This window comes from Haplochromis burtoni, unplaced genomic scaffold, assembly GCF_018398535.1.
Source record: "Haplochromis burtoni strain Fernald_Lab_line unplaced genomic scaffold, NCSU_Asbu1 Contig_127, whole genome shotgun sequence".
NCBI lineage: Eukaryota > Metazoa > Chordata > Actinopteri > Cichliformes > Cichlidae > Haplochromis > Haplochromis burtoni.
In genome coordinates this window covers 581,656-604,910 of record NW_024582488.1, presented here as the reverse complement: position 1 = coordinate 604,910, position 23,255 = coordinate 581,656, and the positions used below count along the sequence as shown (strand labels likewise).

The 23,255-nt window shown below is 42.0% G+C and overlaps 1 protein-coding gene across 2 annotated transcripts in view; it reads right to left on the bottom strand.

Annotated features, from left to right (window-relative positions):
- The window catches only part of tspan9a (tetraspanin 9a), a 192,921-nt gene that overhangs the window by 143,452 nt on the left and 26,214 nt on the right, over positions 1 to 23,255 (bottom strand). The window contains exons 1-2 of one of the 2 annotated variants that reach the window (XM_042224080.1): positions 19,948 to 21,930; positions 977 to 1,042 (exon numbers count right to left, since the gene is read on the bottom strand). The gene's annotated coding sequence lies outside the window, so the exon portion shown is untranslated. Of the gene's footprint in view, positions 1 to 976; positions 1,043 to 19,947; positions 21,931 to 23,255 lie in introns of those variants that run through there. The other variant, XM_005930348.2, reaches the window with a different exon arrangement.

The window sequence follows — 23,255 nt, the reverse complement described above, 5'->3', positions numbered from 1 at the left end:
CACACACACACACACACACACACACACACACACACACACACACACACACACACACACACACACACACACACATCTGTATATACAATACAATAATAATGGATGTTAGTTCCATGAAATATATACACATCCTCCTGGTAATGGAAACGCTTCCAGAAACAATCTGAGGACGTGGCAGAGTACAGAGCAGCATTACTCTAGAATAAAGCTGTCTCCCACTCACTTACAAACATATGAACACATGTGATCAAAGACCCTGCTGAATGCAAAGCCAGGATGCTCAGACTTCTGCGTAGCAGATGCACTGTCTGAGAAGAGCGTGATGTGCAACCCACAAAACCTTGACCCTTCAGTCCAAAACCTCCATGAACGATCTCCTGCTGTGGAACTTTACATGTCGATACTGGATCTCCTGAACACTCATCCCCTTGCATGAATAGCTCTGGAGCCTACTTCACTTTGTGCCCATCTCTGTGTCTCTCTGCATTCCTCCTTTTAAAGCTCTGCCACCACAGGCGCCGCCAAAGAGCCTGACAGTTCAGCCTCTCTTTGATCTCAAGGCACAGGTTATCTGTTGCCTGGCTAATTTTAGTTAGCCCCTTTAAGCTGGGATTCTCTTTGAAGCAAGGTGCAGGAGGGAGTTATCAGTGTGGCCCCTTCAGTTACACATAGATTCAACCTCACGACTTTCAGTTTCTACTGTAAGCTGGAAAAGATTATCAGCCTTGTTGTTGCATCTGGATTGTAATCAGCTCTGGGCATGGAGTTGATGACATTTAAGAAATGCAGATTTATGTGAGGTAAAAGCTTCGAAGTCTTTGTTTAATAAACAGAATATTACACAGGAGATGCTAAAGGAGGCGAGCTACTGAAACCACCTAGGAAATTAGAAGCTCTACATTTTATTTTGCTGCAAGTTTAACAGACTGTCGTAGGAGATGGAAGGTGGAGGTGCTACAGGTGAAAAAGGAAATCTTACCTTTCTGAGGAGGGTGAGAATTAGGAAAGGACACAGACTGTGCTGCTGGCTGGGCAGGTCAAATATCTGTAAAAAAAAAAAAAAAGAAAAAAAGTGAGTCAGGTTTGTATTCCTTACCTCGTTTTTACTCAAGCCAATAAATTGAAATGTCCCATGCAAACAAACTCATTCAAATAATAAAACACATATTTAAGAAAAAAAAGAAAAGGAATTAACTTTTCTTGCATCTGCAAAAACCAGCCTGGAGTTGTTATTAAATCTGAAGAGGGTTGACAACACAACCTCAGGGAGCGTGTGTTTACAGCAGGCTACTCAGGAGCACACTCCAGTTGTTGCTCTGTGATTTTATAGAATAGCGGACCAGCTGGCCTAAGACTCACTTAAATGAGTGAGCCCTAGGCAGGTGACCTTGAAAGACCTGACAGAACACAGTTTCTCAATCTGAACCTCAAACTAAATGGGAGAAGCATGTCAAGGTGAGTGGACAAGTCTTAAAAGTAAATGTGCCTGCCCGTGTTATACGAACGCAACTACTGAATACACCTCTCAGCGCTATGTTTGTCTACCGCACTACTGAGATCAAACACAAAAAACACACACGCACACAAAGCTGAAAAACCAAAGGAAGGTACACAGAATATCAAAGCGCTTGCACTCCAGTGTGAATGATGGTCCTCCGTGAGCACCTTCAGGTAAGAGGAGCAGCAGGCGTCTGCAATCTGATTTAGCGCATCAATCTCACACAAGAGGGGTCACTTTTCTTCCCACAGGATGACTTACGGGGGCACGGCTGCTATTTTCATTTCCATTTTTTTGAAGAATGGCAGCCAAAGTTTCCCTCTGTATGGTGTAAAAAGTACTGCATAAGCTCGATGAAGGACAATGACCCAGGCTTTTGCCAATAGAACGTCTGTATGGCAATGCCGTGCTTTCTACAAACACACACAGACACAAATCGTAAGGATAGTTTGAGTTTTATCTCAGTCCACATAGACTTGGTTTGAAAGCTGCATGTTAAACATGTGGGTACTGTAGTCTGGAGATAAATTCATTCCTCAACAAGCATTATGCTGCCGGTGCAGCTTTTGAGTGGTTAGAAAGTTTGCACTAAGGAAATAAATACATGAAAAAAGCAATATGAGAAACAACATGAGCTTTAAGTAAGACATAAGCAAAGACGTTCTCTATCTTCAGTTCTTTGGTGCGTGTACTTCTATTACTATTATATTATTATCATCACTTTTAATTCCATTTATTCTTGGAATAATTAAAAAAAAAGTATCCAAAGTAGTTTTTGTGGCATGTCTGGTTTACAACATATTTGTGGGCACTGTTCATATACTGTTTGGCCACATAGGGCTTGCAGCCTTTGTAACAAAGCCCTATTAATCAGACTTAAAATCCACATATTATTTTGGGGTTAGGCATACTTGGAATGGAATCTACAATATATCGTTACGACAGTGCTTTTCTGAGCCTATTTTTTTATTTCAGCACATTTATTGAATTAAAGATTTCAAGCCAAGGACAAGACTGAATGGACTGCCTTCAGGGTTGTCAATTTCTGTTGAAAGATGCAATGTCAAAAGGCCTAAGGTCAGACAGAGAGTGAAAAGCACTGTGAGGCTGAGTGGGAAGGCAGAACAGTAGAAAAGAACACAAAGAAGTCAAGTGGTGACAGAGGAATAAGCATAACGTTAATGTGTTACTGCGGCATCAGGACGGAGAAAGGATAAGAAACCAGTCAGATAACAAAACTGGATGTGCATACTGCTGTGAAGAACAACCCAAAGAGCAATGCAGCTCACAAAAACAGACAGTTTTGTTCCTCCCATTAGTGAGTTGAATTAATTAGGGCTCCAGTGACGCAAATAACAAATATAATTATGTCCCACCATTACTCCTCATCATTATAAGCTTGTCTCCTTCCTCTTCCTGGGAGACTGCAGACAGCCAACTGGACAAGCAACTTTAAAGATCATCCATGGAAAAAAACCAAAGGAAAACAGGAAAGCTGTCAACATTCATTTAGTATAAAACTTGAAGAGCATTCCTACAGTGAGTCACGCTCAGGAGATAGATGCTGGTTTGTGGTCATCAGTGATCGTACAGCCAAGTTAGTTATGTTCCTATAGCTATAAACAGAGTGTCATTTGGCTTGAAATGTGATCAGTCACCCTGTGAGTTATATTTACCATCTGTGGCCCTTTACAGTGTTTGTGTACGTATGCAGCATGTGGAGCATGTGAATACAAGTCAATATGCAAGATGTGTATCCTTCCAGCAATTGCTAAGGAAGAAGATTAGCTTGTAAAACATGCAGTACATGACACACCGTACCACCACTGTGGACACAGATAGCCCTTTCATAGCATTTAGACAAAATTCCTCAAGATCAGACAAGGAACAAAAAGTGACCCTGGTATTCTAACAAACAGCTCTCTGTCTGCTGAGGCAGATCAAGAACGACACTTTAAGTTCAGGTTAGGATCGCCGACTGGGAGGACGATATTTGGCCTTGCAGTGAGGATCACAAACCCAAACAACATTGTTTTGAATTAAAAAAAAACACAGGAAGAGGTGTTGAAAAGCCACTGCTTTGCTGTGTGTGGTAATGGATAATCATTTGTCTCATGGGTCTCATGAGTCCCGCAGCTGTGGCGCATTCACAACTCACACAGCTGGGACTGAGGGACCGTTGGCCAGCGCTGGCACAAATCAGCGAGTGAGCTGTGGATGGCTTTGCTCCCACTAAGGAAGACTAGTGCTTAAGTAATGCAGCACTGGTGGACAAGTCTAAAGTTACACTCTGCGTAGAGGTATTTTTAAAAAACTATTTAAACAGTCACTAAACTGTAGTGTGAAGTGGTCTATTTCGGCTCTTATGTGGGTAAAATTGTGCTTCAATGGATCGCGCCATCCTGCGTTTAACACCAAGTAAGGATTATGAAGAGCATGCAGCACAAAAATTGTCATCCATTTTTTTCTAAATGCATAAATTGAGACATTACAGCATTTAATCTCTGCTCCATGCGCATGTTCACTTTGGGACAGCAAAATCAAAATGACAAGATGCGGAAACTTGCACATCCGGGGAAGATGAAGGTATTGCTCCTTCATTTGCAGGCCTGACAGGCTATTGATTGTTCTTCAGCTAAGCCTTGAGGCTCACGTCTTACCATTATCTCACCTCCCTGCATGATCCCCCAACATAAACACACACATTTCCCCCCCTCTATAGGATGTGTGCCCCTAACAGCTGTCCTTCCATATCTCTCTTTAGCTCACTTGCCTTCCTCCATCATTCCCTCACTCTATTTTCTTCCTAGAAAAAGTTTCTCAGGCTGAACCCCGTCCATAATAAGTGCTGGTCTGGCATAATCCTCCTCTATAACACTGTAGAGAAAACTTTACTTTCCAAATCCTTGACAGCTGCTTCAGTAAGGTCGGACGCTCAGACTCTTTTTACAATGTGGTCTTGCCTCGGTTGTGCCTTTTCATGCCATTGGTCACAGCAGGATGGACCATGACACAACCACACAGGAATGCTGAAAAGAATCCAAAGTAAATCCCTTTCAATGCAATTGCAGCTTGAATATATGAAAAACCAGGGACAGCCGACAAAAGCACACTATTCTTTGGCTACTAAAGGATGCAAAAATCAAAAATGGAACACAAGAAGGGTGTTGGGCCGAAGCATACAGTCCAACGTTACTCTGCAGTTCTTGTTCTGTACTGAACAGTACATATTTCAATCATAAATCTGCATCGCTAAGGCTTAGAGGACTTATCACAGGGAACTGCTGTGCAATTCAACACATTGGGTGGCTCAGCCAAGTTCTGATTGCGGGTTGATGTATGTGAAAGTTAAGTCAGGGGGGTGCAGTGGTAAAACTGTAGTCACTGGAGGGAAGCCAAAGTGTGTGGCACTGCTGAGTGATGAGATACACGCCTGGAGATTCCTGCAGAAGCTGAATTATAAGAGGCGGGATGGAATTCAACAGACAGCTTTAACCGTGCAATTATTTTGTACAGTAACTAGTAGTGAAAAATGCTGTCAACACAGGTCTGCAGAGCACATCTTTACCTGAAAATGAAAGATACAGGAAAATAAGTTTAGCCTGCTTCTAGCTCTAATTTACTTGTTTCCATTTAGCTTGATGATAACATGTCAAATTTGTGTTTTGCTTTCACCTTTGAGGGGAGCAGGCGTCTCCTTCAATTGTTCATTACTTTACTCTGAGTCATCATTTATCAGCTGTTCTTTAATAGGCAATTTGAATGACAATGACCAGACCGCCGCTACACTTTCTTTCCATATTCATAACGATGCCGCGTTCAACACAGCACAACCCGTGCACACCACACACAAAGAGTATGCTCTCACAGGCAGGAAGAGCCTTAGAGGTCAGCTGTTTGCCAAGGTTCATGAAGTGCTGGTAAAGAAGAGTTATGACAGCTCGGCTCCATCCCATCAGCCACACTGTCAACTAACACAGCATCATTTATACGTAAAAGCCTCACAGTTGAACACACAGCAGCATGGGTGGGCAAATTACCGCCACAGATACACCACTTCACCACTCACGCTTCAAAGAGATGACTGTAGAACGGGCCACAAATTGAGCTGATATGAAGTATGAGCTACTGCCAAACTTGCATAATATATCTGGTCAGCGTGATCTCTGTGTTTACGTTTGCACGCGCACTCCTTCAAAAAGTCTGGGACTACGAAGGACGGGGCCAAACGAGGTTGGATTACAATTCAATTAAACCTTTAAAAACGCTGTATTGTTTTACATTTCCCCCTAACAAAAAAGCACAAAAGCAAGAGATTTGCATGTGTACTCGAGTCAGCAAATATATATTTCACAGATATATTTATAAGGAATAAAAATTCCTTTCCTATTTTCCTAAAAGTTTCCTCGTATAAGACAAAACTACACTTTTTTTTAAAAAAAAGTTTCCAACTGAAATGCAGTGCTTCATTGGAAAACATGACACGCAAAGCATTAACACCAGTTAGAAGAAGAGGGAAATACTGTAAGAAGACCCTTAGGCTTGCTGTGATTATCAATAGTTAGGTTCTTTTTGTGAGAAAAAACAAAACCAGTCTCCAAACATTAAGGCTGACCCATACACCCTGCAGCAAGGTTTTGCTTTATCATCAAGACAGCAAGAGCTACTTATGTGCTCAGAGCTTCTGATTTTTCCTTTTTTTGATCCGTGGCCATGGAGGCAAACCAATTGATACATCTGCCCTGAAACAACACTCTCTTCTTAAACCTATAAAAACTATATTTCTGTTTGGACAGTGTCAGAGAATGTGTTGTTTTTGTTCCATTTTGTATAGGCTGCAGCTAAAAGCTGTCACTGTTTCACTTACCCTATTAATAAAGTTTACCATTGTGGCCCACTTAGGCCCAGCTCAAGAGTATGAAGACACATTTTTCTTCATTTATCAAGTAGTCAAAAAGTGAAGACACAAAGATAAACAAATAATGTGCATAATGTGTACCAGTCCTCTGGTAGAGGAGCTACATCCCCGTGTCAGACCTTATTCCTCACTGCAAAGCCTCCTTCAGCAATGCCCAACTCAGGCTATAACTCATTCTGTAGGCCACTTCTGTTCTCATTCGTCTATGTAGCAACCACTTTGGTAACTGCAAACCTTCATAGCAAGGATATACAAGAGCAATGTCACGGTTCTGGGTCAGTTTGACCCAGTATTTTGAGTTGTTATGTTTTGGTGTGTTTTTGCTTTTCTGATGATGATGATGATGATGATGATGATGATGATGATGATGATGATGATGATGATGATGATGATGATGATGATGAATCTATGTTTCAGTTATTCTTGTTCAGGGATTAGTTCGTAGGTTTTGTGTTCTCATGTTTATTGCAGGTTTAGTTCAGTGTCTAGTCTGTCTCTCACTGTCGTGTCTGCGTCTTGTTTCCCGTTTTACTCTGAAGGTTCATGTTCCTGTCTTATGTCAGTGTTTCTAGCTGTGTTCCCCTTCTGTCTCTAATTCCTTGATGACTTCCTCAGTGTATTTAAGCCCAGTGTGTCTTCGTGTCGCGTCGTCTGTTCGTGCACCCTGTTATTTCTAGCTGCACGTCAGGATTCTAGCCTGCAAGATTCGGTATTGGACATGTTCATAGTCACGTTCTCCAGTCATGTTTCCCTGCACCTTCATGTGCCAGTACCGAGATCTTGTTCACAGTTTTTCATGTCGTGTTCATAGTCTGTCCACAGTACTTTGTCATAGTTCAGTCCAGGTCTTCGTTCATAGCCTTTAGTTACTCCCAGTTTAGGTTCTAACTTTTCTCATTCCCATAGTTTGTGGTTTGTTATTTTGCCTTCTCTATCAGCCTGATTAAAGGCTCGTTTTGAGCTTAGCAAAAGTTTTGCCTCCTGCGTCTGTGTCCGCACCTGGGTCCAACAAACACACTCTCCACACAGTCTGCCCTCGCAGACCACGACAAGCAGCTTGGCATTGTAGTATAGTTACATTGCTCCGCTGGACTCCTTCAACACAGAGTTTCTGTACATCACAAGGAAAGTGGTCCATGGCAGGCAAAAGCCAGAAGTGTCAGCTCTGTTGTTCTTGGGTTATTTTCCAGGTTCTCCCGACTCCCTGTGGGGAGCACTAGAACTTTATAATAAGTTTATAACTTCATCAACAGTTATTTTCCTCAATAAACAAATCTGAAAGCCATAAGTCCGCCACTCACAATGCCCCTAGAAAATCCTGCACCTGCTATAACCACGAGTCACCGACAAAGCATCATCTGTTGTGTCTTGGAGGCACCTTTGAAAAACTAAGCTGGTATCCCTGCACCTGTTTTTCACCAGAGTCAACAAGGAAATAAATCTGTTCTGTGATGACACCATTTCTCTCACTTTCACTGTCAGGCTCCAGAGTTCCTCAATGGCAGTAAGAAGAACCATAAAAAGAAGCCGAGACAGAGGGAGCCGAGCCATCTCGATCTCTGACTGGTTTTAAAAAAAATCATAATGGTGTCTGCTGAGTGTGATGTCTGCGCTTCATACGGTTTTTCCCTTGTGGCTCCTCCAGTTGAAGAAAATTCAGAGACAGCTGTGAATGTTCTTTATTCTGAATGTGTTATGAAACTGAATCTTGCACTCGAACCTCAAAATAAAAGATGAATGCTGATTAATTACAGTCAGGCCTGGCGTATGAAAATATTCTGTGTCTGCGGTTTCATCAGTTGGGAAGGAACGGTGGAACCTTCGATCGTTCCTTTGGCTGGAGCTGTCCACGGTTCTGAAAGTGTTAACGCTTGACAACCTGACACCAAGGTTGTAAATCACCTAACTAGGCACCGCCCATTCAGTTTGGCAGCTGCAAGCCGAGAGCCTCCTAACATGGTTTCACAAAGACCTGAGTTTCATCAGAGAACAGTGTATATTCTGCACAGTGGATCTGAAGTCAATTTCCAGACTAGGTAAGGTGTGGTACAAAGTCACGAAGGCAGAAATGGCTCTGTTCCAAGGTTATTATCGTTAACGAAAACTAACGAAATAACGAAAACTAGAAGTGAAAAAACATTTTCGTTAACGGGAATAAAAACAAAAACAAAAAAAGGAAAACTAACTAAAACTGTAATGAGTGTTCACAAAACTAACTAAAATTAACTGAATTTATAGCAAAAATGTGTTTAGTTTCATTGATGTGTACGCACACATAGTCGAGGGTGAAAATGAAGTTTAGTTTCCAGATTTTTCTCTTGCTGTGTCTCATTATGCCAGCAGGTGGCAGCACGTTAGTCGAGTTGTCTGTGTCGCTGCTCCGTCCACGCGCAGAATCATGTCAGGAAAAGTCGGGAGAAAGCGCCAGAGTCCAATTTGGGATTACTTTGAATATGACTGTGTTTTGGATAAAGCAAGTGTCTTGTAGTGGAAAGAGACAAATTATGAGGGACATTTCTAAAGGGAAAAAAATCCCACAAACCTTAAAGTGAACTTGAAAAGCTCACACAAGAAGGCTAACCTAGCTTACCTTGAGAAGGGAGCACACTCAACCCTCATCCCCAGAAAACAGAAGCTAACCCCAGGCAAGGCAGCGTGATGCATCCCGAGACAACAGGACGGGGACATCTACACAACTGTGTGAGTCAACTGCCTTCAAAAAGTATCAACTCACTTGAACCAAAATTACGAACACCCGGTGCTGCAAGAGTTAATACATTTACAGTTGTACCGTTACATTTTATAGTTGCCTGGTGTCAATGGTTGTTCATCTGCCTTTATTTATTTATTTATTTAAAGAACCCATAGGTGGGAATGTGAGTTGTCTGTCTCTGCGTGTTAGCCCTGCGACAGACAGGCGACCTGTGCAGGGTGCAGGGTTTGGTAGCTGGAATAGCAACATACCCAAGGATAAGCAGAAGAGCATGATGAAACTGGGATTTTGTTACACTTAATTATTGCAAACACGACTAAAACTAAACTGAAACTAAGGATTTTCAAAAAATAAAAACTAAACTAAACTAGCAAACAATTGGTAAAAACGAATTAAAACTGATATAAAATTGAAAATCTGAAGTCAAATGAAATTTGCAAAACTATTAAAACCCTGCTCTGTTCATAATTAATATCTATCACGTGCTGCGGGTGTCCATGAACACATCTATTTACTTAGAGTGGATGCCTTCTGAGCTGGGCATAAGAAATCATCATGGACATAATATTGTTTTGGCGACATTTTGTATTATGGTTTCTTATTTTGGGGTCATTGGGTAATCCTGAGTTTATTCTATGTTAGCTTTTGTACATTTAGGCTCCCCTTGTGTCTTTGTCCTCTGTGTCCTTCCCTGTGCGTCTGTGTTTATGGTGCTTGCCTTGTTGCTTGTTGTCTTGTTTCCCTCCTTGTGTGTTATTCCATGTTTCCTGCTGCCTATCTTGTGTGTCCATGTTTCCCAGCATGTCAGGTCTCACTCTCTCCCTCGGGTTCCCTCGTCCTTGTGTTCCCTTCTCACTCTTCCTTGCCTCCTTAGTAGTGTCTGTGTTTTATTCCTCTTGCCCGTTCCCGTGTCCCTTTTGTGTCCCATCGTCTCCCCAGTCGTTTGTGTGCTCCATGTCCGGTTGTCACAGTCTATGTCTCACCACGTTTCCTGTTGTACTTTGACAGTCTGTGTCCTGGGTTAGTATTTTCAGGTTTGCTTTCCTGCCTGTCTCATTGTGCCTAATTCGTCTCAGCTGGTTCCCCATGTGTTTTTTGTTCCCTCGTCATTCCGAGTGCATTTAAACCTCTGTTTCCCTCAGTCCAGTGTCTCCTTCTCCCTCATTCATGGCTGTGTGTTTCCCCCTATGTTAGGTTCCAGAATTCCAGTTTAGCTTAGTTTTATTTTGTATGTTTTTGAGTTTAAGTCCTGCCTGCGAGTCTGCTTTTGGGTCCGACCTGCTTCACATGGCCAGTTCATTAGATTTTCTTTGCATTTTAATCTTTTGTGCAACAGTGACTTGCAAGGCAAGAGTCTGCATACCTACATACATGTCTGTATGAGGCAAATATGAATATATGCATATACAAAGATATATACAAGATGAACAATTTTTCCATATCTAAATCTGGCCTCCAAAAAAATAACAAAATTTGTGTTACTTCTTTGTAACAATTCTTCTTGGCAATAAATCTTATTCCCCAGGAAAGCCTGTTTATTTCCCCTTGAATGGTGCCACATTTATAAGGAAAATGCATTTGCGGGTTGAGCAACAAAGTTGAACATGAAAAATAAATCTTCTCTGCCAATGAAAAAAAGCTTTTTTTTGCTATTAACTCTTCTTTTGAGCTTCTGGGAAACCCGGTGCTGACAATCAGGTGCTTGATTGGTGCCTGATTAGCACCATTTAGCAGTGAGTCCAGACTCTGACCCTTTGATCCAACTGCCGTAAGCAAAGTGTGAAGTAGACATAGAGAGTGTTATGCTGATTGCTTCATCGATAGCTTTGGTGGAAGTTGTTGTGGGGCGGGATCTCCTTCACTGGGAAAAACAAGGCTTGTCATCGCTGGAGGCAATCTCAACGCAGAGAGACAGATGAGATTCTGCAACAGTGGCAGTCCTGTATCTTCACAGTCTGTGAGCGAACTCTATCCTCCAAGATGACAACTGGCAGAAAAGATTTGGCAATGGGCAAAACCCACATATTCAACCCACTAACTAATTGACCAAAGTACAGTCTGTTCTTTTATGTCTTTATGTCTTATTAGGATTCACAATAACAGGCTGTATTTGGTTGTACAATTTGGTATTACATTAGTGCATTAGCTCCTACTCCAACAGCAGCAGCTACTAGAGAATATAGGAGGTAGCGTTTATGAGAAAGAAACATGAAAAATGTGACTCATTGGAGGAACAACTCAGGTCATAAAACATAAAACAGAGGTCACTCTAAGAGCATGTGAAAAAAAGTCTTTCATATTGGACGTGTGTAAAGAGAGCTCTTAGAAGACTATGCCTATATTCTGGCCCCAACCTTACAGGAGAAACATATTAGGCGTGTCATTTGTATGGTGCCAGGTCTTCAGCGCATACTGTCTGAGTCTAGTGATTTAAGTCTGAAAACTGCAATGGTATTTTTTATAAAAACAACAACTTGTAAGAAAAATGTTTTGTTTTCAGGCAGTTTACATCCTACTTTTTCTTACTTTTTGTGGTCTCAGCATCTCAGATTAGTTTATGTGTGGGAGTTAAACAGATGGACTCTGAGGAAGAATGCAAAACGCAAAAGGAATGCAAAATCAATAACACTGCAACACACAAAAGAGACACGAAAAGACTGACAGCAATTAAAAAACAGAAAAAAATATTATCAAACAAGTTTACTTTTTCATAAAATTATGTTCAACTTCATAAATTCCATTCTCTGGAGTCACTTGTGTGAACACATACAAGTTGTATGTGTCATATATACACACACCATACGCTTATTCCATATGGATTATTGTCAGTCATTTTAATTATTTATTTTTTACAGGCTTGTGCTACAGAATGAATCCAGTACAGTAAGTAAATGTGACTGCTCATCATTAATTTAACACTCTTGTCTTTGTCTTTATCGCTTGCCAGGTCTTCAGTGTCAAATGCCAAATGCCTGCACAACGTTAGCTGGCGCAGCAGAGGATTTGCATTTACTTTCACATTTTTAACGCCAACTGTAAAGCACCCAACAGCTCATCGTATAAGGATTGTTGCATCCAGCCCTTACTTCACCAAGTGGATAACCAAATTTTAGTTCCATTTCCCCTTGCAGCTAAGCTTCCTAATGCCTGCTGTTATATTTTCACTACTCCAATTTATTCACTTAGATAAAGACATTCAGTTGGCCAAACCTGAAACCCAGCAAGCAATTCAATTCAGTTTTATTTACAGAGTGCCAAATCACAACAGCACTCGCCTCAAAGTGCTTTATATTGTATGGCAGGTACCCTACAAGGATACAGATCCCAACAGTCAAATGACCCCTTTTGCAAGCACTTGGCAACAGTGGGAAAGAAAAACTCCCTTTTAACAGTAAGAAAGCAGAAGAACCAGGCTCAGAGAGGGGCAGTCATCTGCTGTGACCAGCTGTGGTTGATGGGAGAGAGGCAGGACAAAAAACACTGGAAGGAAGCCAGAGATGAATAATAATGAATGTGGCACAGTATGCTAGTGCAATGTTCCTTTCTTAATGTGGCTAAATACAGTTTCTTTCCAGGAAGTAGGGGTGGGCGATATAAACGATACACGATAGAAACGATACAAGATAGAAACGATATAAATTTGGCCAACGATAGAGATTTTGACTATATCGCTCTATCGCGATAGCGCATGTTGATGTGTCATCAAGCGGCGCCTGTTTTGGTCCAAAGCATCGCAGCGGCTAAAACCATTATCATCTGCAAATTATGCCAACAGTCATAGCAAAGACATGAAGCACTTTTGAAATATGGGGAAAGCCAAAAACTGCGCTTCCTCCACTTCCGTAACATTGATTCATTAATGTTGAATTCTCTCGCAGCTCCGTGTATAGCATCCTGCTATGCGATTGCATTTGTCCCTGACCACCAGAATCCCTCACGTTAACTTTTATCGAGTGAAAAAAAAGTTGGCGTTCATCCTCCAGCTTCACTGTGTTTATGTTATGCTAACATAGCTGTGTCGCTAGCAATCACGTAGCACATCATTAATCATCATTAATAAATTCTGTTTTCATGGATGCCTGGATGTTAAACTTAATTTTTACACCCGATAAAGCAGCAATGCTGATGATTTAATTAAAGATGAAAGAATTTAGACCGTTTTTAACTCTTAGTGTTCGTTTGACTTTGGGACCTGAAGCGGACGGAGTTTTGGACCCAGATTACTCCGCGAAGCTCCTCACTACGGCAGCCGTAATGCTCTGACATCCATCAAGCAGTGCGGCTTACCAAAGTTGTACTAAAACATTTTTTAACAGATTTCTGCACGCAGAAATCGGTTCGAGGTCAGTAAGCACAACCAGAATTCAGGCACACTCTCTATTTTTGAGAAAATTAAAGGATTTTAAGTGTGCCTTATAGTGTGGAAAATACGTTATACAGAAGAAAAGAATATATCGTGATATATATCGTTACCGCACATGCTTCAAATTATATCGCGATATGAATTTTAGGCCATATCGCCCAGCCCTACCAGGAAGTATTATTGATCATAACCAACTACATGTGAAGACTAACTACACTCAACAAAAATATAAACGCAACACCTTTGTTACTGCTCCCATTCCCCATGGGATGGACGTAGAGACCTAAAATTCATTCCAGATACACAATATAACCATCCCTCCCAAACAGTGGTCACAAATCAGTCCAAATGTGTGGTAGTGGGCACATCTGCTATATTGAGATAATCCATCCCACCTCACAGGTGTGCCACATCAGGATGCTGATCTGACATCATGAGTAGTGCACAGGTGTACCTCAGACTGCCCACAACAAAAGGCCACCCTGGAATGTGCAGTTTTGTCTCACAGCAAAATGCCACAGATGCCACAAGCAATGAGGGAGCGTGCAATTGGCATGCTGACAGCAGGAATGTCAACCAGATCTGTCGCCCGTGCATTGAATGTTCATTTCTCAACCATAAGCCGTCTCCACAGGCGTTTCAGAGAATATGGCAGCACATCCAACCGGCCTCACAACCGCAGACCTCGTGTAACCACACCAGCCCAGGACCTCCACATCCAGCAGGTTCACCTCCAAGATCGTCTGAGACCAGCCACCCAGACAGCTGCTGGAACAATTGGTTTGCACAACCAAACAATTTCTGCACAAACTGTCAGAAACCGTCTCAGGGACGCTCAACTGCATGCCCGTCGTCCTCATCGGGGTCTTGACCTGACTCCAGCTCGTCGCCGTAACAGACTTGTGTGGGCAAATGCTCACATTCGATGGCGTCTGGCACGTTGGAGAGGTGTGCGCTTCACGGATGAATCATGGTTCACATTGTTCAGGGCAGATGGCAGCTGAGAATGTCCCAGTTCTTGCATGGCCAGCATACTCACCGGACATGTCACCCATTGAGCATGTTCGGGATGTGCTTGACCGGCGTATACGACAGCGTGTACCAGTTCCCACGAATATCCAACAACCTCGCACAGCCATTGAAGTGGAGTGGACCAACATTCCACAGGCCACAATTGACAATCTGATAGACTCCATGCGACGATGTGTTGCACTGCATGAGGCAAATGGTGGTCACACCAGATACTGACCGGTTCTGGGTCCCCAGACCCCCAATAGCGCAAAAAACTGCACATTCCAGGGTGGCCTTTTGTTGTGGGCAGTCTGAGGTACACCTGTGCACTACTCATGATGTCAGATCAGCATCCTGATGTGGCACACCTGTGAGGTGGGATGGATTATCTCAATATAGCAGATGTGCCCACTACCACACATTTGGACTGATTTGTGACTACTGTTTGGGAGGGATGGTTATATTGTGTATCTGGAATGAATTTTAGGTCTCTACATCCATCCCATGGGGAATGGGAGCAGTAACAAAGGTGTTGCGTTTATATTTTTGTTGAGTGTATTTAACCTTTTCCCAACATCATGGTCAAAAAATATCATCTTTTAGTCCCACACCACTGTTTCCTGAATCCCTTGCTGAGTGTGACTTCAGTGCACGAGAGAAGGTTTAGTCTCAGCGTCTGTCACCTCAGCCATCATATAACACCAGTTGTTGTGTACAACCATCACAAGAGGTTTGAACTGGATTCACATTTGTTGTCTCTTGTGCTCATATCAGTACTTACATGCGTAGGTTTTTCAAATGGATACGCTTTGCCTATGCTCACCATCGAAGCCATGCCAACTTGGCCGAGCAGACTCTAGCTGTTGATCTTCAGTCCTCGTCCTAAAGGAATTTCCTTCCTGATCCAGCATGCAATCAGAGGCATCTGTGATGGTCCCAATGCCAGTGTTCTTTTTACTTATCTACCCTAAAATGCTCACAGATATGCTACAGCATCTGTTGAGACACACTCACGCCAGGGAGAGTTGCAGCTGTGCGTCTGACAAAACAGACATTTTGGAAGCGCTGTGCACAAAGGGGTTGAAGAGTGAGAAAGCGATACCGTTGTGATCACCGCTGACAAAGGGATATCATCATCAGTTGTTATGCTAACCTGAAGATTTTAAATGCTGTCTGACATTTAAAAAAAAAAAAAAAAAATCAGAAAAAAATGAAACTTTCAAAGAAGAAATTCATTTAATGCATAAAGAGTTTTGATGTTCAAGCAAAAGACAGAGCATCTTGTACATCCTCTGCTGAACACACAGAGCCTGAAAAGCTCATTTTTCTTGACAGGGTGACAGAATACGTGAAAAATAGATAAACAGATGCTAAAAGAACAGCAAGATATGCACCAGTTTGACACAAGATGTAGTATTAGCAGCTCATAGCCTTCATGCTAATTTTCAGAGTCAGTCTGCTCTGAGTAATGCCATACTGGATTTATAGCTGATAAAACCTCTATTATTTCATTTCTCTTCCAGAGTTTTAAATTACGCTAATAGACCAGCCGGTGGCATGGTCTTACAGAATTAAAGCATGGGCCGAATGAACGAGGAGGAGGGGGGTACGACAAGTGCAGACAGGGAACGCTGAACAGCAGATGAAATATGTGCTTGGAAAACATAATTAGCAAACATGGCTGTCATATACTCCTATCCTACTGCAGTGCAGAGGACAAAGCACTACTACAGACTGCTAAACGCAGATAGAGCAGACTAAAGCAATCCTACAGTGTCTCCCCCTCATGCTCTATCCACGTTCAGAGGCGATTATGTGCGCAGGGTAGCTATAAAAGGAACTTTAATATGGTTTTTCAGTAGCACTATATAAGGCATTGGCTACGTTGAGAGGATAAGACGACTTACACTGATCACTAATTTTCCTATATTGCTTTATTCCACAAAGTGGAATAAAGTGCAGTTATAAAGATGAAAGGCTTGTATTCCAAATAGAAGCCAGCAGTGTCTGTAACAATGATCACATTGACCCATTTATATGAAACCTATTCAGGCAGAACAGATACAAATGTAGCATGTATTCACCTATAGCACTAACACCTTGACCCTTACATCTGTAATATCTATAAGCTTCCATTTTTAATACATCCACCTCAATGCCTGCATTAACTGACTCTATAGTAGCAGCACTTATTAATAAAAGCAGCATTTTAATGCAGCTGGAAAAGTCTAAACAATCTGAAATCTCTGCACAGTATCAGTAAACTGTTTTTTTAGGCAATGCAATACTGAACATAACAAACATAAAGTCTGTCCCCTTATTCAAGGAAAGAAAAACATGTACGCACTTCCATGATAAGTGCAGTTACGCTGTACAACAACACCGTTGAATGTTTATATCTGTCCCCTTCAGCTAGTTCGATCTCCACAAACCCTAACTGGTCGTTCCCAGCTGAGGCAGGAGCGTGACGCCCGCGCTTGCCTTCCCCTCTCTCGCTTTAAGTCATACTTAGCAGGAAAGGAAATGCTGCCAACCCCAGGTGTCAAGCATCCACTCTGCACTGTGTCAGCAGACTCAGGAGAATGTGAAGATGAAGTGCAAGCAGACAAGAGTGAAGGATTTAAGAGATGGGATTTAGGACTCTTAAAAATGTATGTGAGAATAGCACAAACAAGGAAGTAGGGCTGACAGTGGACTCAAAAACAGGGAATAAAGGGAGAGTAGTGTTTGTAAAAGAAAAAGCATAACGAGAAGAGTAGGAGCCTCCAAAGGTAACAAATACGCACGTGACCTTTGAGAGGTAACAGCTTACTAAATGCTTTGCATTATGCACTAAAGCAGCTCCAGAAGACTTTCATTTTGTCTGACTGAGTCACGTAACGTCCACTGAGCCCTCCACAGGTACTGCTACGTGCGGGTTTCCAGTAAAATGGGCACCAGCAGGCTACACTAAAAAATTATCTGAAGTGGTTTGGAAAATAAGACAATCTTTAAAATTCAGATACAAAAGCAGTTGAGCTTTGTACTTGTAGCCACGTTTGTATGCATTAGGGAGACAATTTCTTCCTGAAAAACTGAAGAAAGAAAATTTGGAATTCACTCTGTGCCACTTGTTTTGTTTCTTTCAAGTCTCACAGGGTCTCAGCATTATTTAGTTTGCAACTGAAGAGGGTAGAAAAGAGATATATCTTGAGGAAATCTGTTTTGGCAGGGAGATTAATATTGGAGCCACAACTGGATAGATAGATTGAAGTGCAACATCAGAAGCCAAAGTTAAAAAATGGAAAAGAAGACATGCATTGCCTCGTTGGACAAGAGGATAAGATGGGAACTCACTGCATTAAACTCAGTAGATAACAGGAAATTCTAGAGAGCTGGGTGTATAAGGTCAGCTGATAGAGAGCTACATCATTTGATGATGAGTGTTGAGCAATGAGCAGGTAGCCAGACAGCAGCAGAGAGATTCATCCACTCTTACAGCTGCCCTGTGACTGATGGGAAAGCAGTATCCAGGTACATGCACACATCATCATCATCATCCAACATGACCTGCACTTTGCTTTCTGACTTTTTTTTTTACTACCCCCCATAAACAGAACAACAGAATGAGACAATCCCATACAGATAAAACATTTTTAATGCTTCCATCTCTGCAGCTCCTATTCATCTGCACACTGACAGACACAGTGTGTAACAGAGATGTCTGGAGCCTCTCTGTCTTATGACTAAATCACATTGCGAATGGGACAGGTTGTGTCCTGCAGCTTTGATCACCCCTCAGGGATTGACAGAGTGACTGATGAGCCCGAGTCAGTCCTACTGCCAATTCATCTCCCTGCAGGAGGAGGACGGGAGAGACAGAAAGCAGGCGAAGAGGCTGATAGAGAGGGATTGCATAGATGCAATGATGAATCCAGAGTGAGTGTGTAAGCACTTTATAGCTTTCCCATGTAGGTATCGGGAGCGATGTAGGTGGCCTGGAGCAGACATTTTTTAATGACATGCTTCATGGCTCCAATTTTAATGTGTCCCTCTTATTAAAATATTGCCATGTTTGCCTCTTCCAACCTATTTTATGCAATGAGAGAGGGAGAAAGATGAGAGAGAAGACATGGGACGTGCACACCATAATATCGCAATGTGTCACACAGCGAGGGGTGGTGATGTATTTGGCGCCTTGCAGTCTCCTCGGCACCTGGCCGCTGCTTGTCCTCTAAGTGTCTAGGGGACCTAAAGTCTCTGTGAGCTCCACAGGTGCTCCTGAGGGGAAACACACCAGGCTCTGCATTACCGCACCATATGTCTGCGACCAGGATCACTATTCTGCTCTCTAGACCTGCATGTTTATATCTGCGTGGCTGTTTTTCTCATTACAAAGGATCATTCCTAAGCCAAGTTTCACCTTCATCATTTTGTTTTGTGCAATATCACCAAATAGATGTAAAGATGAATTAAAGAGACAAGATTTGGCCAAGAATAGCCTATTATAGGATTTCTGGAATGGCAAATCAGTTGAACACTATGTGAGCATAAATCAGAGTGTTATGAATACCTATTAAAACGCCACACAATAGTAGTCCCAGATGGTAAGCGACTACAGTGAAAGACACACACAGCACAGTGCATGTGTGTGTCTTTCATAGAGGACGGGTCCGTATTTGTTGTGGGTGTTGCTAACGGAGTTAAAGCCTTCTGTGTGTGACACAGATGAAAGAAGTGGCCCGTACACGATGACAGAATGTGCACACTCAATAAGGGCTGACTTAAAGTGTCAGGATCCGTCCCATCCCTCATCACTCACAGCCTACTTTCTCTGCGCCGCTCTCCGCAAAATGCCAGGTCTCTTCTTCCACACCTGAATGCTTAGCTTTAATGCATATTAATTTACCGCCTGGCACGGACACAAAGGCAGCGATTGAGAGCTAAACTGTTAAAAATAAGAGGGAGGTTTGCATGGAAAGCCCTAACCTGTGTAAAACAGGCTTAAGCTGATAAGACATTTTAAATGCTGATGGGGTTACTTCCACTTAAAACTGTTTTGTGTTGCTTATCAATCATTCACCCAAGTGATGTGTCTAAAAACAGCTAACATAGATTACACTTAAATGACTGTTTGTGAGAGGCTGATGACATCCATCATTAGCTATAATTTTTGGGCACCTTTCATTAATCTTTCAGGCCTATAGCTTAGTTTGTTTACTTCCCTTAATATCTGAAGTGGATAAACTAAGGTCACAAACCCCAGAAATACATTATTTATTTTACTTTATATGGTGGCTTCGCCAGACAATGAATGCGTTTGGAATATTAAGCTTACTGTGCACCTCTGACCATAATTAGCATGGGGCTGAAGTTTGTTTCAAATAATCACCAACTGATGCAATCTGACCAGACTCTGAGTGCAAGAAAGAGAAAGCTGGAGACGTCCAAAAAAGAACTGATCACACCTGCGGCTCGAGTGTTTGGACAGGCCCGAATCCACAGTCAGGATAAGTCAGTCTGGACAATAACTCATTATAGGAATTAGCTGGTTTGTAGTGATGCCAGGAACAAAAACACTGCAGAAGCAGGGTTGTCTGTAATAAGAAAATCACAAAATTAAACTATATTACAGTGATGTACTGAGAGGTGACCGTCCTAACAAACAGGAAGCTACAGTATGATAAAAATAAACGGATCGTTTTGGTCTTGATAAAATACATGAGCACAATTTAAATAGTTGAAATCCCAGGTTTGAAACCACTGTTTCTTAAAACGTTAGGACAGATGAAAGGTTTAGCACTGAACAGTAAAGATCACTGTTGGTGAGTGTGATGAAAGGCGTGAAAGCTAATTTCAGCTAATAACACATTAAAAAATAGTTATTTTATAGCTGAGATGACAGACAATGCCTGTGTTCTTTTACATGGAGACGAGCTGCATCGACAGCAGGAACAGTAGCGTCCTGACACAGAGAGAAAACATCACTCGTGTTTGTTTTATTTTCTCTGTCAAAATCAATTATGACGTGGAACAGCTGAAAACCATCAGCGCTTCGGCCACTGAAAATAATTCATTTAATTTGTAATCCATACTTTCTGTCACTTTATTGTTATTTTTGTCAAAATAGATCAAATTCTAGGGAAAGCAGGATGACATATATTGCAGATGAAATTCATTTCCTTAGGAAAAAACTTTTTTAGAAATTATTACACGAGCCAAAAAGTGAGAAAGCATTTGAAATGTTTTCTTCATTCCTGTCTGAAGATAACAACAATTTACACCAGACAACTGGTGAGTGACTGCATCAGACATTAACAGTAATAAAATCCAGCAATTTGTTTTCTTGTGTTTCTCGTATATTTGAGGATTAGCAAATCCAAATGCAATGAAACAAAAAGTCAATATTTAGCGTCACAAATCAGGATTGTGCGACAAAAAGACAAAATAATCATGGAAATAAAACAAAAACCCAAATGGAGACTCATTTTTAATCCTGTAGTTCTAAGAAGTCCGGTCAGGGTTGTAAGCAAGACATAAAAATAGGATTCACGCCGAGTAGACAGCGTACCTCTGCCGAACACAAGCAGGAACAAGAACACAGACTTTCAGAATTATTTCAAAGCCCATCCTGAGTCTTTTCAACTTAAAAAAAAAGAACCTGAAAAACATTTGACTAACACCAAATCATTTTACGGTCTAGCACTGTCCTCTTTGAAAGGCTAAATCATTTGTGCCGGTTTCAACAAACTTCACAGATGGGCAGAATTAGTTATTTAGGGCTGCAGCCAATACTTGAGATAACACAGCGTAGCCATAAACCTGCAATTATAAACAACCAGCATCACAGTCTGCCAGCGTCGGGCAAAAACCCCTCCAAAACAAAACAGATACTGTGATTGGATGACCCTCCACAAATGGAAATGCTTATTAAGAGTATAAACAACACAAAGAACTCGATAATACCACGGACAGATGTTTTATGTAGCCTTTATTTCCCTGCAGTACGTAGCAAGAAATGATAAATGTTTGGATGTTTATATGCCAGCTTTATGTGATAAGAACTACTGCGGGAAATTGCATCCCAAGGTACTTGATCTTTAGTGAAGTAATTAAAGCTAAACTGTGGAGATAAATGATCATAAAAAGTACAAAGTGGTAAGTAGAAAATCTCTGGACTAATTATGAGCTCCTTTTTTGTTTATGGCATCAGGAACGCACACGATCCGAACTCCCTTAAAGAAACACACAGAAGCTGCTCTTAACTTCTCTTGTGTTTGAATAGATAGATATAAAAAGATGAATAGTTGGTAAAAATCATTTCCAGAGTATAACATGACAACATGTTGTGGAACGTCACACCTGGACAAATAAGCAAGTCTACAAACGTTAGTGTCCCTACAGGAAAATGTTTCTTTAAACACAAACAGCTTTTCTTTATTAGTAGCTGCGGGCAGCTGTTGTCCAGTCTGTATGCTGTCCCTGACACATCTGTCAGAGTGAGTGTGTGCATAAAACTGTGTGTGTGTGTGTGTGTGTGTGTGTGTGTGTGTGTGTGAGTGTGTGTGTGTGTGTGTGTGTGTGTGTGTCTATATAAAGTTGAAAAGCGCTATACAACAGCCCAAGTACAACTCCATTTACCATCTATTATCCCACAGATAAGAGAAAAGGTGATTATTTTAAAGTTCAGAACAACACACTTGACAGACTTTCAAGCCACAACACCTTTTGCTCCTAATTACTGTTTGCTTAAAGAGGTGTTAATAACAGGACTGATGAGACGCTTCTGGACAAAAGTCACTGCTACCGAGAGATGCCAACCCTCACTGCATACAGTATGTTTGGTTTATAGCTCATTTAGCTATCATAAAATAAACATCTGTACATCAATCATCTAAAATCTGTTCTATCATAGAAGATCAGCTTATGACATGCGCTGCTGCTTTTGAAATCCAATAGGCGCACAAGCCAACAGATGCTACCCTAACAGAGGCTGGAAAATAAAGTGCGACCGACTTATCTTCAGCACTACCCCCACTGCCATCTCACTGCAATGCAATGCATCTCACCATGTGGCCATTAAGCTTGCAAAGGTATGGGAAGGAGGTGATTCATATTGTGATTAAACGGTGCCCTCAGTGACTCTTCCAGAAGGGTAGAGCGAACCAGAGAAGAGTAGCCGCTGCAGCCCCTCAGAGCTGTGAACATCCCCCGAGCCATGCAGAGCCGCCTGCCTGCCTACGGCTGCAGCTAAATTTACCCCCCCACCCCACCCACAAGCATCCCCATCACGCTGAGATTATATTACTCTCCAGCGTCCCAGCACACAGAGAGTCATGTGAACACCGGCCACAAGCTTCTGCGGCTGGCAATGCCCTTCCTGTCCCTTCAGCAATCGGTCCAGTTAATGCCATCCGTCTCTGCCCAGCTGCCCAATCACTCTCTCTCACTTTCCCCATCTCTTTATCTCCACTATTCTAAACTCATTCTCCCCCCCTTCTGTAGCTTGACTCTTACCCTCCCACCTCAAACTGTTTCCTCTCCAACTATGGCTACTGTCATCCTGAGAGCAGAGGTGGGTGAAGAGGGTAACCCCAAATGGGGATCAATAAAAAGATGAGGCTGAAGGCTCCTATTATGGGCAGAGAGGTGGAGGAGGATAGGGTTGAAGAAATGTCACTGCTGCCACATCAGGTCAGATCACATGTTTGATTTCCCGGTATGTCTCCTCCACTGGTAGAGTGCTGTCAGCAGCTTGACAGGAGGCAAGGATATA